An 18,245-nucleotide genomic window follows, 5' to 3' on the forward strand; every position below is an offset into this window, starting at 1 on the left:
CATAGAGCCTCAATTTACACAGTAACATGAGACTATACTACAGTCGTTTGAGAATTGTATGATACGTTAAAATGTGCTGTGGATGCATAAAGCATGAGATGGCAGAAACCTACTGGCTGGCAAATTTGGAACAAGAACTGCATTAACCGCAGCAATGTCAAACGAGGATAAATGCCAGTGTTTTTTTTTTTTTCACGGAGCAGGCATTGCTGGCTGACTACCTCTCATCCATGATTCAATGCTTGTCTCTTTCTCTCTAGTAGAGGGTTGTCCCTCGGGGAGGGAGATGTTGAGGAGTCGGGGGAAATATTGAACATCCTTCTGCAGCCATACGCCAGGGACGATGATTCTCTGGGGATGTGAGGAGGAAGGAGGCCGCGTGTTCTAAAAAGCTGTAGAAGTTGATGAAAATACTGTGAAGGAGGAGGGCACTGTGTGGATGCAAGTATCTGTTGGCAGCCATCTGGAAAGCATTCTAAATGAAATAGTGATAATACCATCTGTCCATCAAAACAGATGACAATGCTGCAACTGCTGCTGCTGCTGTCGTGCACGGGAATGCTTTACCAATGAGTTTTGATTATTACACTTACAGCAAGGGAATGGTGGAGAAGATGATGCACTACTGATCAAGTATGTAGTGGATTACAAAAAGGTTTTTAATGATGTTGGAGATGTAAAGGCAGATAGGATATATACAGAAAAATACCTAGTTAGAGGAGACTGGGCCAACTGTTACATGTTTTACACTTTCCTTTATAACTCAAAGACTGCTTGAAATATACTCGTCATACTATGTATGTGCACTAACTAATAATACAACTGATATATTTTAACTATTAAGGACAAGACTATAAAAAGACTTAACACTGATTAAATAAGTCATATTAACCCACTGTATCTCAGTTGACACTTAGCTGAGCACCGCCCTCCTCAGTAACTGTTGCTACACCTGCCAAAGTTTCCATTCTCGCACTGCATTTATGCAGTTTATGGCGATGACGGTAGCAGATTCAACATTGAAAACTGGGAGTGATTGTAGACACACGAGGTCTGTGATTCCTTAGGGATGTAAACAAAAGCAGCCTCTCATTTCTAGCTTATGACAGTGGATTTTGTTGGGTAAAATAATGACTCAGACAGATTTCATAAGTGTAGCTGTGAGTAACTGCTAACTCCATTTGAGTCGGCTGAAAAGTCTCCAGCTGATGTTTTAATGTTTCCATCTGAGACATTTTAAAACAAGAACCCTGTGTTTATGTGTTCATGTAAAGTTACCTGACAGCTGCATACATGATATAACATTAAGGCTAAAAGACTGAGGCTAAAGCTAGCTAACACTGGTCGAATGGTGAAATACAGCAGGTACATCTTCATGATAGATGACAGAAATACACTCATTAATGTGGGAAAAGAAGTGCAGCGATTTGATTAGTGCAGCAGATTCACTCAGCCAGACTGCGATTGCAGAAGACATTTGGGATGCAAGCTAAACTAACCAGCTTACACCTGAGACAGCGAGCCAAAATGAGACGCATCATTGTTTTCCACTTTGATTCTGCACCAGCCCACATCCTCCTCCTCAAACCCCCTCATAATAAATGCTGATGCAGTAGTATCTAACAAGTTTGGCTGGATTTAAAGTTACTGCAGCTAGTATGCTAGTTTTAGTTAGCCGGAAATGCTAACATTTGCAGCTTATGTTAGAGCAGATGAAGACAGAGTTTGATCCGTTCACCACACATGTGCTCTTGTGTTTGTGTTTTGAGAGACGACAAAAGACATGCCACCGTACAAACTCTTAGTGAAGGCTTAGCGAAGGTTCAATTAAAAGCACACCTCAAAGTAATCACATTATCACAAAATATTACTTAAAATTATTGCATGTTTATTGTGTAATTCTGTTAAGCATTCAAAGCAATATTTCTACTATTAGGCAACAATTCAAGTGATAACTAGAATTTAGTAATTTTATATTTAAATTTTGAAACAAAACACAGAAAAGTATGTCAGCACACACAAACGAGGTGCTTACATTAGACCATGTGGCTTGTGGGCAATTGTAACTCACTGTTGCAGTTGCCCTAGTGTAGCAGTCATGATAAAATCTTGTATGCTAGCTATTAGCATATGCTGTTCATGTTGTTTTCAATAAGCTTGAGATAAAACTGATGTAACTTTAAATTCTAAACTTAAGATGGCAGAAGAAAAATACTGCACATCCAAAATGTAAGTTTCATTCCTCACATCAGTATTTTGGTGAAATGATCCTGCTCCTGTTCCACAGGCAGAGAGCACGTGCAGAGTAAACTCATAAACTTGTTTTTGATCAGAGTAATTGAGTGTGTTACAATTGCCCCCAGTCTCCCCTACTTCAGTTTCTTGGAAAGACAACATTGGGAAGTAAATACAGTATAATCTAGCAAATATAGATAATTATTAGCCTGCCAAAAACATGCAGATTCTCACTTTGCCCAGTGTGGTCTGGCATGGATGAATTAGCTTGAGACAGACATCAAAAAGGCGGTACAACAGACAGTTTTCTCTTTCAGTCGGACATAAACATTAATCTTTCCTACATCTGATTAGACAAAGGCACCATTCACTGGGATGTGATTGGTCTGTGTTTCTGATTTTCAACCTAGATATATACCAACTGTCCACTGACATTAGTGGCAGAGTAAAAGAAGAAGTACATCATACTCACTTTATGTCTTCAGCAGCATGTTTAAGTGATTGTTTGTGAGGTAGGGAGATTCACACGACTGTCTGAGACCTATCATTAAATAATGTTTGTTACATCTGAAACCTTGTAGCAAAAATGGAGCTTAAAAGATGGTGTCTATTAAAAGAAAGCAGCATAAGTACCGCTAATGGTATGAGAGATGAGTTATGGATTTCAGACTAAAGGTGTCAGTGTTCTCAAAATTAACTACCTCATACAATGTGCCATCATACCACATCTGAAGATAACGTGTCTGAAGTGTTTATAGCTTTTCGAATGGCCACACTCAAAGGCCAGGTGTTGTATGGAGGGACGAGATGCACCAAAACATACAAATGCTCACTTTCAGACTGTTGTTTCTTCAATGCATTTTTGATGTTGTGCTCCGTTGCACTCAAAAAAAGGTGACAAGAGGTAATTGCGTGAAAAATGAAAGGAGAGCTTGAAAGAGAAGTTGAAACACTGGATACTTACTCATCTCTGCACACCTGGAAATTTGCTGTGTGAAGTAGGTGTGCTTTGGGGATTGTCAGCTTCAGGAAAGACTTTTAGAAATTGTGAGAGAGGAAGAAGCTCTTTGCTTGAAACATAGCGACACCTTTATGAGTCTGATGATCATCTCTGGCACTTAATTATCAGCCAAGTCTCACACTATTTCTGGTAATAATTTCAGTACATTATATATTACATATGACTGATTTATAATATGTGTTCACTTTACACCTGTCACAGAAGCTTGATATTACTTTCTTCTGCAGATTTGAACAGGCTAAATCTGTGCACTTAAATTAATTTAGGTTCCATTCAATCATTGGACTCTTAATATTTTTTAACTCCATTCTTCACATTTAGCTTTATTTAATGCTGAAAAGCAACATAGAGGAAGTGGACAACACACAAACAACTAGCATATGAGCCTACTGGTTTGCTATAAAAAAGATTCCCTGTTGTTGTTACAAGATACAAGATCAGTTTGTTTATTATTATACAACATGGTTGCATATTGAGTCCCCTCTCTGTTACTCATAAAGACAAGATATAAATTATATTCAGCAGATTGATTGAAGAAATTAAAATTTAAAAAACTGTGAAAAAATTGTGACATGCTTATGAAATGTTTCTCTTATATATGTGCACACAGTCCTGCCAATGGTCTCTCACTTCTCCACTGATCTACAGGTGGTGGCAACACAGCAGAATAAGCTACAATACACCGACAAAGACAGGGAAATAAAGTAAACATGGATAAAATAAAGTGCTGGATTTAAAATAGTGAAATAATCTTGGCAAATGTTTTATGAGGAAATTAATGCATTCAACACATTTTTTCAGACAAGGATGCAAACAGTGTCTTTTGGTGAGTAACACTGAATGTAAACACAACTTTGTTGTTGTTTACAAGAAAACCCCATCATGTGCCTTTGACAGCACAGAACAATCTACATTACTGTTTGATTCATGCAGAATTTATTTAGTTCAGTAATTTAGACTGGGTTGCATCAGCAAAGATTAATTTAATCTAAGATTAGTTTTAATCAGAGTTTAGCAAAACGTGGTTTAAAATGAGTAAATCCAGATTTAAAATTAGGCAGAGCTCTGTGGCACAATTAAAAACTAACCTCCATTTAATAAATCCAAGTTTGTGGATGTAAACCAAAATTAAGTAGAGATGGAGATGCTTGCCTACCCAAATTAAAATAAATAAAGTCTAGTGCTTTCAGGACCTAGTAAGAATAAAAGTGGTGGGAAAAACGCTATTTTTCGGCTACTCTGTATCCCTTAATGATATGTTACAGCATTTGCTAGTTAGCTAAAAAGTTAGTTAGGCTACTTAGCCTATTCATGATGGCTTGGCAGAGATCCTCTAATTTCGTCTTCTTTCAGAAAAACTTAACCAAATTAACAGAGAAATTTGGCAAAATAATAAAAACATTAAAAATGGAGAACAGCACAGCAAGCAAAAAGATGCTGCCTTAAACCTCCTTGGAGATTTAGGGTTGGGGTTTAAAATTTTGGTGTAACAGAATTCTTTTTATCTCAGTTTAAAGTAAAAAACTAAACTGAAGTTTAAAGAGAAGTTCAAATGTAATATTTCTTAATGTTATGCTTGTTTCAAAGTTTGGTGCAACATTATTTAAAGTTAAACCATGATTTAGTTTAAAAATTACTTTTGCTTAATTTATTATTTGTATAATTCTCCTTTCAGAAAAACATAGTGTGTATAAGAACAAAGATACTATACTTAAGCAGCACACAGAAAACAACACAGCAACATGCCACTCAGGTAACCTGAAGTCAATAACACCACACAGAGAATCAAAGATCTTCTTGTTTGCTTGCAAACATCAGTCTCCTTTTCATCCATTAGCAAATCAGACCAAATCAGATCAAGCCATTAAAAGGCTCTCACTCACACCTCGAGGAGCATTTCAAATCTGAGGAGGCATCATGGTTGACAACATCCATTTGTAATCATCCAAATAAACCAAAGTCGGTAGTAGGAGAGCCATCTGTCCTTCACTGTCCATCAGAGCTGGCGTATTATAATACCGCTGCTGCTGCGAGCAAGAGTGTTTCACAGCGGCATCAGGTTTTTCTTATCACAGTCCTCCATTATGGAAATAATGGACAAAGCAGCACCAACTGGTACATTATAAAACACATTAATGATATTAGGTGTGAGAAGGGAGAGGAGGCATTGAGGAGGAATAATTATCATCTAAAAAATTCATAGATCTTTGCAGTTTGTTGGAAAGATGAAGACACGAGCTGCAAATGGCAAAGAAGCCTCCTCAAGTTTCTTCATAGAGAACCTTCTAGGATGAGATGTTATCGCAAACAACATGAAATGAAGAATAAAGACGAGAGAGGGAACAAATGTGCAGAGTGAGAGAACATCCTGAAGTGTGAAACAGTGAAGTGACATCCCCAGAAACAGATGCTTCATTTGACTGATGGCTCAATGGTGCCTGATTGTGTACACAGAGGCAGAAGTGTATTGATGAATGCCACCGAAAACAAGATGTTGCAAGAAAGCCAACCAAACTGCAGATGTTGTTAAATGGTTAATCACTGGTTTGCAGAGTCTGCCTCACAGCATATAGAAATAAAGCTTCAGTTTGGATGAAGTAATTGCCTACACTCCAGGCAGTGCTGTCACCTGGGCATCTGTTCTTCATGTTCTATGAGCCTTGCCTGCTGTGAAACAGACTGTTGTCCGTTCTCCATCTGAGAGCCGCGGCATATGAGAACTGAAGGGTTGGATGAATACATGTAAGCGAGAAAGACAATGCAAATGCAAAATAGGCAGCCACACAAAGTACAAAGAAAGAAACTCAAGACGGGGGTAGAGAAATTCATTTAGCACAGGATGGATTATAAATCAGAGTAGGTCATGTAAGATTAAAGGTGAGCAAAGCAAACAGAGCGTGACCATCTGTTGCCAGGGCTAAGAGAAGACTCTGAGCTTTTCTCTCATTACATATTAAGAGTCTTTTCCACTATACAGCCCTGAATTCTTTATGTTTAACATACTCTAGTCCCTCTGGGTTCTGGTTGAAACAATTATTTTATTGAAAGCAGGGGTGTTTGTAGAGGCGGGGCCTGCGGTGGCCAGTGCCAAATCTGATTGGTCATCCCAGGTGCCACCCCAGTAGCCTATCTGCCCAGTGAGAAGTGGGGCCTCAGTTAGAAAGCAACTGTTTCACAAATATTTTGAATATTCATTTTTTTCTAGCCTGCTTTTAATTTTGTACAAAGTTAATGTCATTTTACATTTTTCATTCATTAACACAGGGTTGTATAATGAAATGTTAGTTGTAGAAGAAAAATCATACACAAAAACTATATTCTGCAAATGGGTGCATAAATAATAAATCATAAAAAATTAAAAATTAAAAAACTATTTTTTATGGTGTAATTTAGCAGTCTCACAGCCTGAGGGAAGAGGAGTAATTTCTGTCTTAAGACTTAAAAAAATAAGTAAGGAAGGAAGATGTATTTTGCATTTATATGGAGCTACTCAGTTGTGTTGTGATTGGTAGACTGTTAATGTTAATGACTGTTAAATAAAAATTCTAAACACAGCAATGTAAAAAACTGCAAGATCCTGCAATGTTAGTTATTAACGTAAATATTAGAAATTATAAATTAATGCTGTTATGATATGTGCATGTAAGTGTGCACATAATTAATGCAACCCTGCATAAGTCAGTGCCCCACCTGGGCCACTATAGTCAAAAACTCCTGACACATCTCTGATCAATAGGGAACTGATACCAACTACTACTGATCCATTCATGGTTCAAGTTATTTTCCTAGCAAAAATAACAAATATTTTTACTTTCTCTGTTAATATGTCAGTGAACATTTTGTAGACCCAGGAACGAGACACAGTCTCATAGACCAAACAACTCAGCGATTAATGGAGAAAGTAATATGATAAAAAATTATATTTTATTATCTTAGAACTATGAACAGACCTAACTTCTCTCTCTTCACTCATAAAGCAGATAGGAACTTAAATCACCCTGAGACAAAGACAGAAATTGGCAACTTAAATATTAAACGTGCAATAATACACTTGCAAGTAAAAATGAAGCAGATACTGGATTAAAAATAATTATGTTGAAAAGTACAATATGTAAGTATTGTTGCTAGTTGTCTCTCTCAAAAGACATGAGTCAGAGTGAGCAGCATGGGATCATGGAAGTTGTTGTCTTCAATCATATGAGGTAATGTACTAAAGTTTTATTTAACTCATGTTTTGTAACACTTGATGTAACTGATGTATCCTGTGTTTTCTTGGCAGTTATAGCAACTAGTGGCTAGTAGGAAACAAACCATTACAGTCCAAAATAATATTGTGGGATTATCCTGACTAAAATATTATTGTGGTGTACCACATACAGGGTATCGTCCAGCTTAGTTACACAACACAAGCAAAGTTAAGAAATTAAAATAGGCCACATATGGTTGCAACAAAAGAAAAGAAACAGGAAACAAAAATGTTTCGATCTTTCTCTTTCTTTCTGTCCTTTAAACCCTGCGCCCCCACCCCTGCGCTACCCCCACAGCCACGATCTTTCTTTCACTCTTATGAATGAGCGATGGCGAGCTGCCAAAGATGTCCTTGTGATAGTGGTCACAGACTGTGTTGCTGTGGTAACTCGGAGACTTAAGATTCATGGCATCTATTCAACAACCTTGTCAGCATGAGCTCAATAACTTCCCCCACCTATCTGCAGGGTAATTTTATTTTGAATGCCCAAGTGGTGCAGTGCTGCACAGGTGCAGGCTCAAGTATCTGACTAACTTTGTTTCTGCTTAGCCGGGAACAACATTTTGCTCATGTTAGTGAACAATAGACAGTTAGTAAAGCTAATATGTTTATTGTTTGATCCGACTCACACACAAAATTGGGTGCCATTTATTGTACAGTATAGGTGCTGTACCTTTTGCTTGTATATGTGACAGGCAACGTGTTTATTCTGGCACAAAACTGTGTGTGCTGATATTTAAGTGGCTGTTCGTACTTGTGTGTTGTCATAGTGCCTAGGTGTTGGATTTCAAGTGCAATGTCTGCAGTGAATATATAAATTAAGGACAGACAGTTGGAACTTAACATGAAGCAGAAAAATGCATTTCCTCCTTGAATTTTGGGTGTTAAAAAATAAAAAATTGATGTAAGACTCTTTAATCCATTAATGTATGACATGGGTGTCATAGAAAGTAATATTGATTTGTTCTCTCTGATGTAAACACTCAATATCTTGCGTATAAAGTATTTACATAATCCACAGAAATATAGGCATAATGTGTCGCTTTTTATTTATCAGTGGTTTTTTTTGTTCAGCTTGAATGTCACATACATCATAATAGCCTATAGATGAAATTGTGCAGTCTGTCAGTGAAACCAGTTGTATTAATTTAAAATTATGCAGAATTATTAAAATGTTTTACTTCAGCAATATTGCTGACTGATTTGTCCGACACCCTATAGTGATATACTGTACATGCGTGCGAGGCATACATCTTATCTACAACGCTGTAATGATGATAATTAGTCTTTTACTTTCCCTGAATATATTTAGAATAATTTCGCTTTAATAATGAAGATTCATATGAAGGCTTTCACTTTGTGTTTTATTATCAAAAGGCTACTTTACATTTCTAAACATGTTATGTTACTGTTGTATTGTATGTGTGTATGTTTAAAAAAAAGGTTTGTGGTGAATATTAAAGCTCCATCATTCGGGTGCAAAGTGCTATTGTCTAACAAAGGCCACAATGTTATGAACACCTCCGGTCAGCATATCTCCTGTGTGTTAGGTAGTAAATGAGGACTTGACCTCTGCATTCCTGAGTGTGGGCTACGGAGAGCGTGCAATTATCATTCACTTGTTTGTGTATGTTTATCGTCTCAATGAGTAGAGAAAAGTCCTTGCGTTGGAGATAAACACTAGTCTCTCCTCAGAGATTTAGAGCTTATATAAGAAGTGATAATCTAATTAAGGCTGCCTGAAAAAGGTGTTTTTGAGTTCATCAAGTGCTGTGAGAGTGAGAGTTCTCCTCATCACCTAAATTTTAGGTCACCGCAGGAGAGGAACAGCATCGCTTAAATATGTCACCTCCGCTCAGGCACAGAAGTTAAAGGCTAGACATGGATGGAACCTTGTCTATTGAAGAGAATAATAAGATGCCAAATTATATTGAATAAAAAGTGCACCAGCTACATGCAGCGGGGCACAAGGGCAGGGAATGTCTTCTAGCATGCAGGGTGGCCTGTAAGGCACTGCATTGTGTTTCGTCCACTGGAGGAGCACCATAGAGGGCACTTACATTTACTTTACATTTACTTACATTTTCTCTACTGGAAGGGCACGCAGGCTACTTAATCATGTTTTCTCCACTGGAAGGATGCCCTGTAAGGCACTTCATCACATTTTCTTAACTGAAAGGGCACCACAGAGGACATGTCATTACATTTTGTCCACCGCGAGAGCACCTTAGGGGGCACTTCATCATATTTTCTCCACTGGAGGGCACTTTATCACATTTCTCTCATAATAAGTAACCATCAAACTGGAAGTGCAATTCTTAGAGAAATTATTAACAGTATGCTTTGTCTGTATTGTTTGCTACTCTATCCCCTAAAGTATGGAATGAAGAACATTGTGTTTTTGGATTTGCTCCATATGCAAATGCACCAGGCTGTCTAGAGGAGATGTGTGAGTCATTTGTGGTAACATAGCACTTCACTATGCTTTAATGCAGCTGTAGTGTAGACCTTTGATTGGTTTTGTTGTCATAATATTGATCCTATTAAAAGTTCCTGACCTTGAATCTGGTGTGCATGTTGTTTTGTTTGCATATAAACCACTGCTGGTTTTTGAGGGCAAACAAAATATGAAATACTGTCTCGCAGCCTCCACCACAGGTTCTGCCTCATCCGTGGAGCCAAGGACTGCAGTTCAGAAGGAAATGAGATCAAGCAACTGCAAAGACTGTTTTATCTAGTCGAGCTGTCATGCTATATAGCCGCAGGTTCTATTCAGGCTGCTCTCGCACCGCCTTAGGCAGCCAGACTTGAGCTCGGAGTCACCTATTTTGATGTTGTGCTTTTTAAAACATAATAATCCCCCACCTCCTGGGTTCATAAGCTTCCATAATATGTGTGTGTGTGTGTGTGTGTGTGTGCATCTCTGAATTCTGTCAGAGTGCATATGCTCTGCTTACAATGTGACTGATTATCACTGTGTGCTCTGTGTGTCATGTAATGATGGGAATATCTGCGCTGTCGCCGTGTGTGTGTGGATGCATGTGTTCCTCTGTGAAGTGTGAGTGCATATTTGTTGCTCTCCTCATGTAGACACACTTGTCCTCAGATAACACTGTCAAGGTAATACCATTCTCCCTGAGAATCTGATGCAGTAACATTCACCCATCACAGCGCACGCAGGCAACGACACCCAGAGACGGGAGGGAGAGGAAGAAGCGAGAGGGGGAGGAGAGGAAGAAGAAAAGGAGAGCTTTTAATTTCCTCAGCAGCACAGTCAGTGAGGTTTCTACATCTGCACAGACAGACAAAAACTGGAGTGAATTCTAGATGAGTTTCCAATTGAATGACAGAACAAGCTGCATTTCATAGTGTACAAAGAAAGACCAAGTGTAGATTTCCTATAGAAATCGTCTCAAAAATCTGGATGACCTCAAATCTTTATTTGAAGGGGTGTGCATAAGATTATCATTACACTGTCATAACTAGGCCATGACACTTGTTACTAACATGAAGGCATCTTAATGAACGACTGTTGTCATTTTAAAGGCATCTTTATGAATGTTTATGACTGTTGTAATTAAGTGTCTTGTGATCAGTTATGTTAATGTTATGTTGCCACGACACAGACATTTTTGTCTTGTTTAATGTCTAGTTGTCATAATGAAGCACATTGCAAACAATGTCAACTTTGCATAAAAAATGACAAAATTGACCAAAAGATGCTGAACAACAATAAAACATTAATTTAAGAGTTCTTTGTATTCATTATAGGTGTCATGACATGGTTATGACAGTGTAATGACTTTGTATGCACACACCTTCGAATGTAGTGTAAGCCAACTAAACAAGTGCCTGCTTCTGAGCTACAGTTTGTTAGTGGGCATCATGTCAAGTTTTTTCTTCATTAGAAATGTGTTCTTCAGTCTCTAATAAACATTCATCTGTCTTCAGGGATTTAAAGTGTTTGTAGGTAATGAAGATATAATTATCGCCGTTTGAAAAATACGGTCATGCTCATCAAGTGCTGTGGATTTCCTTCCATCACTTAAATATAGGTCAGCCCTAGAGACGAATAGCATCATTTGTGAAGGCAGGAAGCTTGTAGGTTGTGCAGCACAATCAACAAAATGAACGCTCACTTCAAATGTCAAGGTCATTGTAGTTTGCAGCAATTTCGAGGCATCTTTCTTCAAGCAGTCTATTCACCTGCCTCAGTCTGCCCACAAAGGTGCCTATTGTTACTCAACCCATAATACACATTGAACTATGAGTAAATGAAAGCTCTCAAACACAGTTCTCAGAAATATCCAGGCAGAATAATGGGTCACACTTAATTTTACAGTACACTAATAAGATGTGATAAGCTGTACTTTGGATCAAAATAGATGAAAACTAGAAATAATATGATCGTTATTAGACAGTAATAGACCCTTTATTAGACTTTAACATGGGAAATTTGGTACATATTACAACAGAACTGTACTGTAAACTAAAGTGAAATTACATACTTCCCTATTTAAAAACAATATATAAGCCAGAGCTACAAAGTGAAGGCCAAAATTATAGAGGTAGAGGAATATTTTATCTATGGGTACACATATTTATTGTTAATACTGTAGGCAAATGTGATTTGATCAAAGCAGGCATTAGTCTTGTCTGCAGATAACAGAGATGTGATTTCACTTGAGTTTACAGTACAGGTGTGCTGTAATGTGTCTCTAGTAACAATCTAATAAAGTGTAATAAGGGTCTCTTAAAGGGTCTAATACTGTCTAATAAAGAATGTATTGTTTGTCTAATTTGATACAAAATGCGGCTTCTCACATCTTATTAGGTACAGTTAAGTGTATAGTAATTAATAACTGTTGTCTAATAAAGAACATTATTTCTAGTTTTTGACTAATTTAATACACATTATGACATGTCTTATTAGTGTACTGCTGTTTTTGTTCACTGACTAATAAAGAACATTTTATTTCTATTTTTTGTCTAATTCAATTCAAAGCACAGCTTGTTGAGTCTTAATAGCATATTGTAAAATAAAGTGTAACTGAATACATATATACAATACATAAATTTTTGACAGTTGTGAGAAACAGGTTGGAAAACATCCCATTTACTTAGTAGACACTTTAAAACACTGAGCCACATGGACATAAGAACAACCTCTTTTCGAGCCTCCTTTCTTTATTGCTGGGGTAACCAATAAAAGTCATGTCCAAATGAGCCATCTAAGGATTTACAGTAAAACTGCTGAAATTTCCTTCTAAAAATGTCCCACCTTCCTGCTGTGCTCAAGATGGAACCTTTCTAATAACTGATCCTTTTATCACCTCGCTTTTCTTAGAAACAGCCCGTCAAATAAGGGACTCATGGTGCACTTAACAACGGCTAAAAAGACATCTAAGAGGCCAGCATTGATTTACAAACCCGGTTTGAAAATGTTTTTTGCTCCAAATGGTGCTTCAGAACATTCTGATTGCACCCTGAGTGTCCTCGGTGATACTCTTTGAAGTGCTCGGAGCCGTGTGCCGAAGCTCAGTGTGTGCTTATATCCGGAGCTTTTGTTAGTCACTTCATATGTACTGAGTCCTGTGCCATCATTATTCAATGATTCACGCTGTGCAGCCAAAACACTCACTCTTATCTGTTAAGAGGCTGCAGAGACGCAGTCAGACAGCTCTGGGTGGGTGGATGGGTGGGGGACGGAGAGAGAGAGACTCTTGCTCTCTTGCGGGAAACGACTTTCCTCTCTCGTCCTCGCAACATGAAGCCAGAGAGCATCCCGACTTCAAGAGCTTTAGATCCTGAATATTCACGCTGGTGGCATTTTACCATGTGTAGGCAGTGAGGGTTTGCAGAGATAGGAGAGAGTGTGTGAAGTATTGATCACTGTTGCTGTTGTCCTTGTTTGCTCTGAGTCTCACGGTGGCGGCTGACTCTCAGAGAAAGACAGTGAGACAGAGATACAGAGAGGGGGTTGGCGTTTTCAGGCACACTTATTCAGCTGGGATGAGCTTAACACAGTTAGGATTAATTCAGAGAGAAATGTTTAAGAACAACAAAAGGAATGATGCATGTGACACATAAAAGGAGACGACATGACTATTTTTGTTTTTCTGTGCGTCAGTTTTAGACACTACAACTTTGCAAGCTTATAATGATTTATGATTATGAGAATGGTTTTTGGTTTGATTTTAAACATTAATCTTAACTTTATATTCTCACCTTCTGTTGTATCTTAAACTAGTGTTGGATGAGAAACACCACAGAAAAATCCTCATCTTATCCTCTGATACTCAAATCATTAAATGACAACATCTGAAGTTCAACAACTTCTTTCATGTTGTAATCAAATATTTCTTTTTTATTTCTTTGAGATGCACTCTGCTTGCTCTTGTGCCAGAATGATCATACATGTAGCAAGAGCAGAACTGCGTGATATAATTGAATATGTTGCTCATAGATCTATGATCCATTTTACATTAGGGATGCACCCATCTCTGAATATGTTATTAAGGAAAGCACAACTAATGTGATGCAAACTGATAATTCTTCTATCCAAATTTTACTCCTTATTATTTGGAAAAAGTCAGCTCAAAGATTACCTCAGCAGGATGAAAAAAAAGTTTGCACCTACCAATCAATCACTGATTTAACAGGATAAAACAAACTATTTATAAAACATCAGAAATGTTTTAGTTTCTGATTTTTCAATATCCCCCATTTAAAGAGGAAGTAGTAATTGGCTTTAGACATAAAAACTGAAGAAAGATGTGAAAAGTACAGTAAGAGGATGTGGAAATATATTATGCCATTATTATTACTTTTATTATTAATCATTATATTATAATTTATTAAATGCCAATATTAGATCATTTTGATGCTTGCAGACACAACGATTGCATTGCCAATGAATATTAGGTTAGAACATACAACATATAAACATGCCTTCCAGTATAAACCATTATCACTTCTTGTCTTCTATCTGAACACAGATACGAAGAAAGATAATTTTGTTGGTTGAACAGATAGAAATACAACTAATGACAGATTACTGTTCACCTCTATTACAAACTGAAAAATGTAGATTTGAAGAACATTTATGCAACCCTTACTTTTTTTTTCTTTTACAAGGAGTCATACTGAGACCAAGGTCTGTATCTACTGTTCTGTTAAAAGACAAAATTAAGTATTGATGTTTGAATGACTTTTGGTTTATTTCAGTTATTTTATGTTGCTGTCAAAATGACTCCAGCTGGTTTCACCATGTAACATAAGTTAGCATTTTGCTATGATGGTTGCCTCTTACAGTAGTTTATTCCTGGGGGTCCCAGGGACCCCGGATGGGGTTGGTATGGTAAAAATTGAATCTATCTTGTGGCTGCAGTGTATTGTTGTCCATTAAAGGCATAGTTGGGATTATTTAATGTGAGATTGTACAAGCTATTTATCTACTGGCAGTGTTTTACCTACTGTAGACGCCAGTGTGGAGAAGAAGGGAGGGACAACAGCATGGAAGCTAAGCAATGTACAGTTGTGGACGGGGTCAGCAACAAACGACCACTTACAAACAGTTCACTTAAAAAAATCTGTATCAGTTTGAGTATTTTCAGTGCTTTACTTTCCTGTCAGGCTTTCTGACTGGAAATGACTGTTCTGGAAGCCAGATATCACTCCCATCAAACCAACCAAACTCCATGGGTGAAATCTGTAATTGTACCTCGCAGAACATGAGAGATGCTCTGTTACTGCTGCCTCAATCTGTCTGTTTGTATTTTTGTGTGACTTAAATGTTTTAAAAAAGATAGTTACGATTCACTGAAGCCACATAATAACAAACTAACAGATCAAGGCAGCAGTAGACCAGCAATGTCTGTGTTCATAACATCAGTTGTGTGCAGAAACAAGACAAATCCATCAACAAACAACAAAATGGAACCAGAAATATAGAAATAATAAAGCAAGAAGCCTTTCTCCACTAATATTTGTGTGAGACATTTACATTGCTTTCAGAACTCTAATTTTACAATAAACATTCTATAGATCTGCCTTATGGAGTACTGGAGAAAATGGTTAAAAGAATAGACTGAAATTATAAAAAAAAAAAGTTTTGTTAGAAACACAAGGAGAAATGAAAATTTAAAAAAAAATCGTTTCTCCTTTTCTGGCCCTTCAACTCTCCTCTAGCAGCACTTTGGTTACAGTATTTGCCTGTGCTCCATCATTGTCAATTAGTCTCTGATCACTAACTGTTTTGGCTCAAGGGTATTTGACAAGCTACAAGCTTTCATTATAACATTCTGCCACAGTACTAGCACATGAACTGCTAAACCCAAGTAGTCACACATTTACATATCAAACTGGATTTTTTTCCCCTTCTCTCCAGTACAGCCACAGAAATTCATTCTCACCCACACGCAACCTTCATTTGTACGAAACAGAATTGGCTGCATTTAAATAGTGTTACCTTTACCCAGATGAGTTCCACTGTTAAGTCGTGTGTGTGTCATAAAAAGACGGAGCGGAGAGAAAATTGAGGGGGATGATCCATGAAGTCAGACCTGTGAGAACAAAATAAGACGTCAGCACAGTGCACAGTCACAGCATACAGACACCACACTTATAAGTTATATGTTAGGTGCAACCAGATTAAATGAACACATTTTAAACCCAAAAGACTACAATGACAACTACTAATACTGATGCTAAATGTCACAAATACTCATTGTAATATTTGATAGTAGACAATATGCTTTGTTTTGTGGACATTTGTGGACAATTGTTGGTTTTTCAGTTTAGAAAACGGACTTGCAGTTTGGGATTTGGCTCCTGATTAGTTCTTCTCTAACTGTATCTCTCCAAAAGAGGTTCCTGTGTTATTCTGAAACAGCCCTTTGCTCTTCAACACTCCCCCACCTGTAATGCAAAGTTCCCCAGGGATCTATCTTTGGCTCCCTGCAGTTTTCACTTTACATGTTGTCTTTGGGGCATATTGTTCTGGAAACAATAACATAAATTTCATGCAAAAGATATTTAGTTAAATATTCTACTTGAATCCAGTGGAAGTGGCAACTTTGTTTCATAACTGCATTGGATGTTTAGTAATGGATATCATGGATCAAGTGAAGTCTATGATGCTTTTATTTCCATCTGCTTTATCACCACTGTCAAATGTGACACCTATAATTTAGGCAAACTTTTTGACTTTTTAAAGATGGAAAATATGTTGTTGAGAAACACAAACAAAATTAAGCCTTTTTTTTTAGACCTGGACACATTTATCAATGGCCTTTTTAGGGCTGCAACTAACTATTATTTTCATTATTGATTAGTCAATCATTTTCTCAATTAATCAGTGAGTTGCTTGGTCTGTAAAATGGTAAAAAAAAAAAAAAAAGGCAAAGGTGATGCCCTCAGTTGTATTGTTTTGTCCACAACCCCAAAATATTCAGTATACTGTCATAAAGGACTAAAGAAACCAGATAATATTCACATTTGAGAAAATGAAATCAAAGAATTTGGACATTTTTTCTTAAAAAATAACTCAAAACAATTAATCAACTGATCGTTGTAGCTCTAATCTTTTTACATCATGATTATAATACTCTCTTTACTGGACTCCAACCAATTTCGACATATTATTGCTGCTCTTCACTGTTAGAATTGATTTTAAGATTTCATTGGAGAAACATTTCATTGAGTAAAAGATTTACAGGGTCAAGCACCCCAGGTAGGGAAGCAGCATGCATTGCTGCCTGCCACTGTAGTAATGAGATGCACAGATGAGCTTTAATAGGGATAATGAGACGATTGCCCAACCATTTCATTTTAAAAGTCAGACATTATAACAAAAAATTCACACTTAAATTAATTAAACCTGAGACCTTATGCCCACGACTACCTGTTTTCAGAATAATCTTTTAGTAATAATTCTATCATTAGCTGGATGTGTTAAAAATTAAAAAAAAAAAAAAAAAAAAACCTTGACAGAACCACTACAACTGAAAAAAAAAACAAAAAAACAAAAAACAAAACAGGGAATTGACCATCTCTTGTGAATACCTCTTAACACAGAAAATCCTTCACAGGTGGAGGGATATAAAACCACACATTTTGCATGTTTGTTAATGGGCGCCTATTTGCCAGGCCGCTGAACTCTGTGTACATAATTTCCATGTGTGTATTTTTACACTGAGGGAGGGGTTTGGGGAGATCGCTTGCCATCTGATCCAGCTGACATATCGGGGCCATGCTCTACTCTCCGCTTTGCTCCCTTCTGTGCGTTCTTGGAAACATGGCTGCCTCGCGTTGCCCTGTCAGGCCCTTGAGACAACTCCCAGTACATTTTGGTCTCAGTGACGTGTGCAAATGTTTGTGTGTTCGCACGTGTGTTTGTGTCTATTCGCCCTCGGTGCACAGCTTTTGCCTCAGATTTGCAACTCAGTCGACGCTGAACACAGAACATTGGTGTCTGAAATGTCATTTGTGTGATGTTATAAATTTTTCTGCTCTGCTCTGTTTGGATGTCTGGCTGTTTTGGGACACAAATATACTGTGATGGATAATGACAAGAAACTTCATTGCTAGGCTTCAAGAATTCAATAGTTGCTGCAGAATTCAATAAATGCAGCTTACTGGCGGTTTTTATGTGACAAATGACACAAATGAGAGAGAGATTTGTCAAAGGAGTGGCAGAAATCTGACAGCGGTGATTGTTAGTCGCTAACTGCCTTGCCT

The 18,245-nt window shown here is 37.4% G+C and overlaps 1 protein-coding gene across 3 annotated transcripts in view; it reads left to right on the plus strand.

Annotated features, from left to right (window-relative positions):
• Window positions 1-18,245, plus strand: part of rgs7a (regulator of G protein signaling 7a) — a 69,504-nt gene that overhangs the window by 21,043 nt on the left and 30,216 nt on the right. The window lies entirely within an intron of this gene.

Source organism: Lutjanus erythropterus, chromosome 14 (genome assembly GCF_056507025.1).
Source record: "Lutjanus erythropterus isolate fLutEry1 chromosome 14, fLutEry1.hap2, whole genome shotgun sequence".
In the NCBI taxonomy this organism is placed as follows: Eukaryota; Metazoa; Chordata; class Actinopteri; order Lutjaniformes; family Lutjanidae; genus Lutjanus; species Lutjanus erythropterus.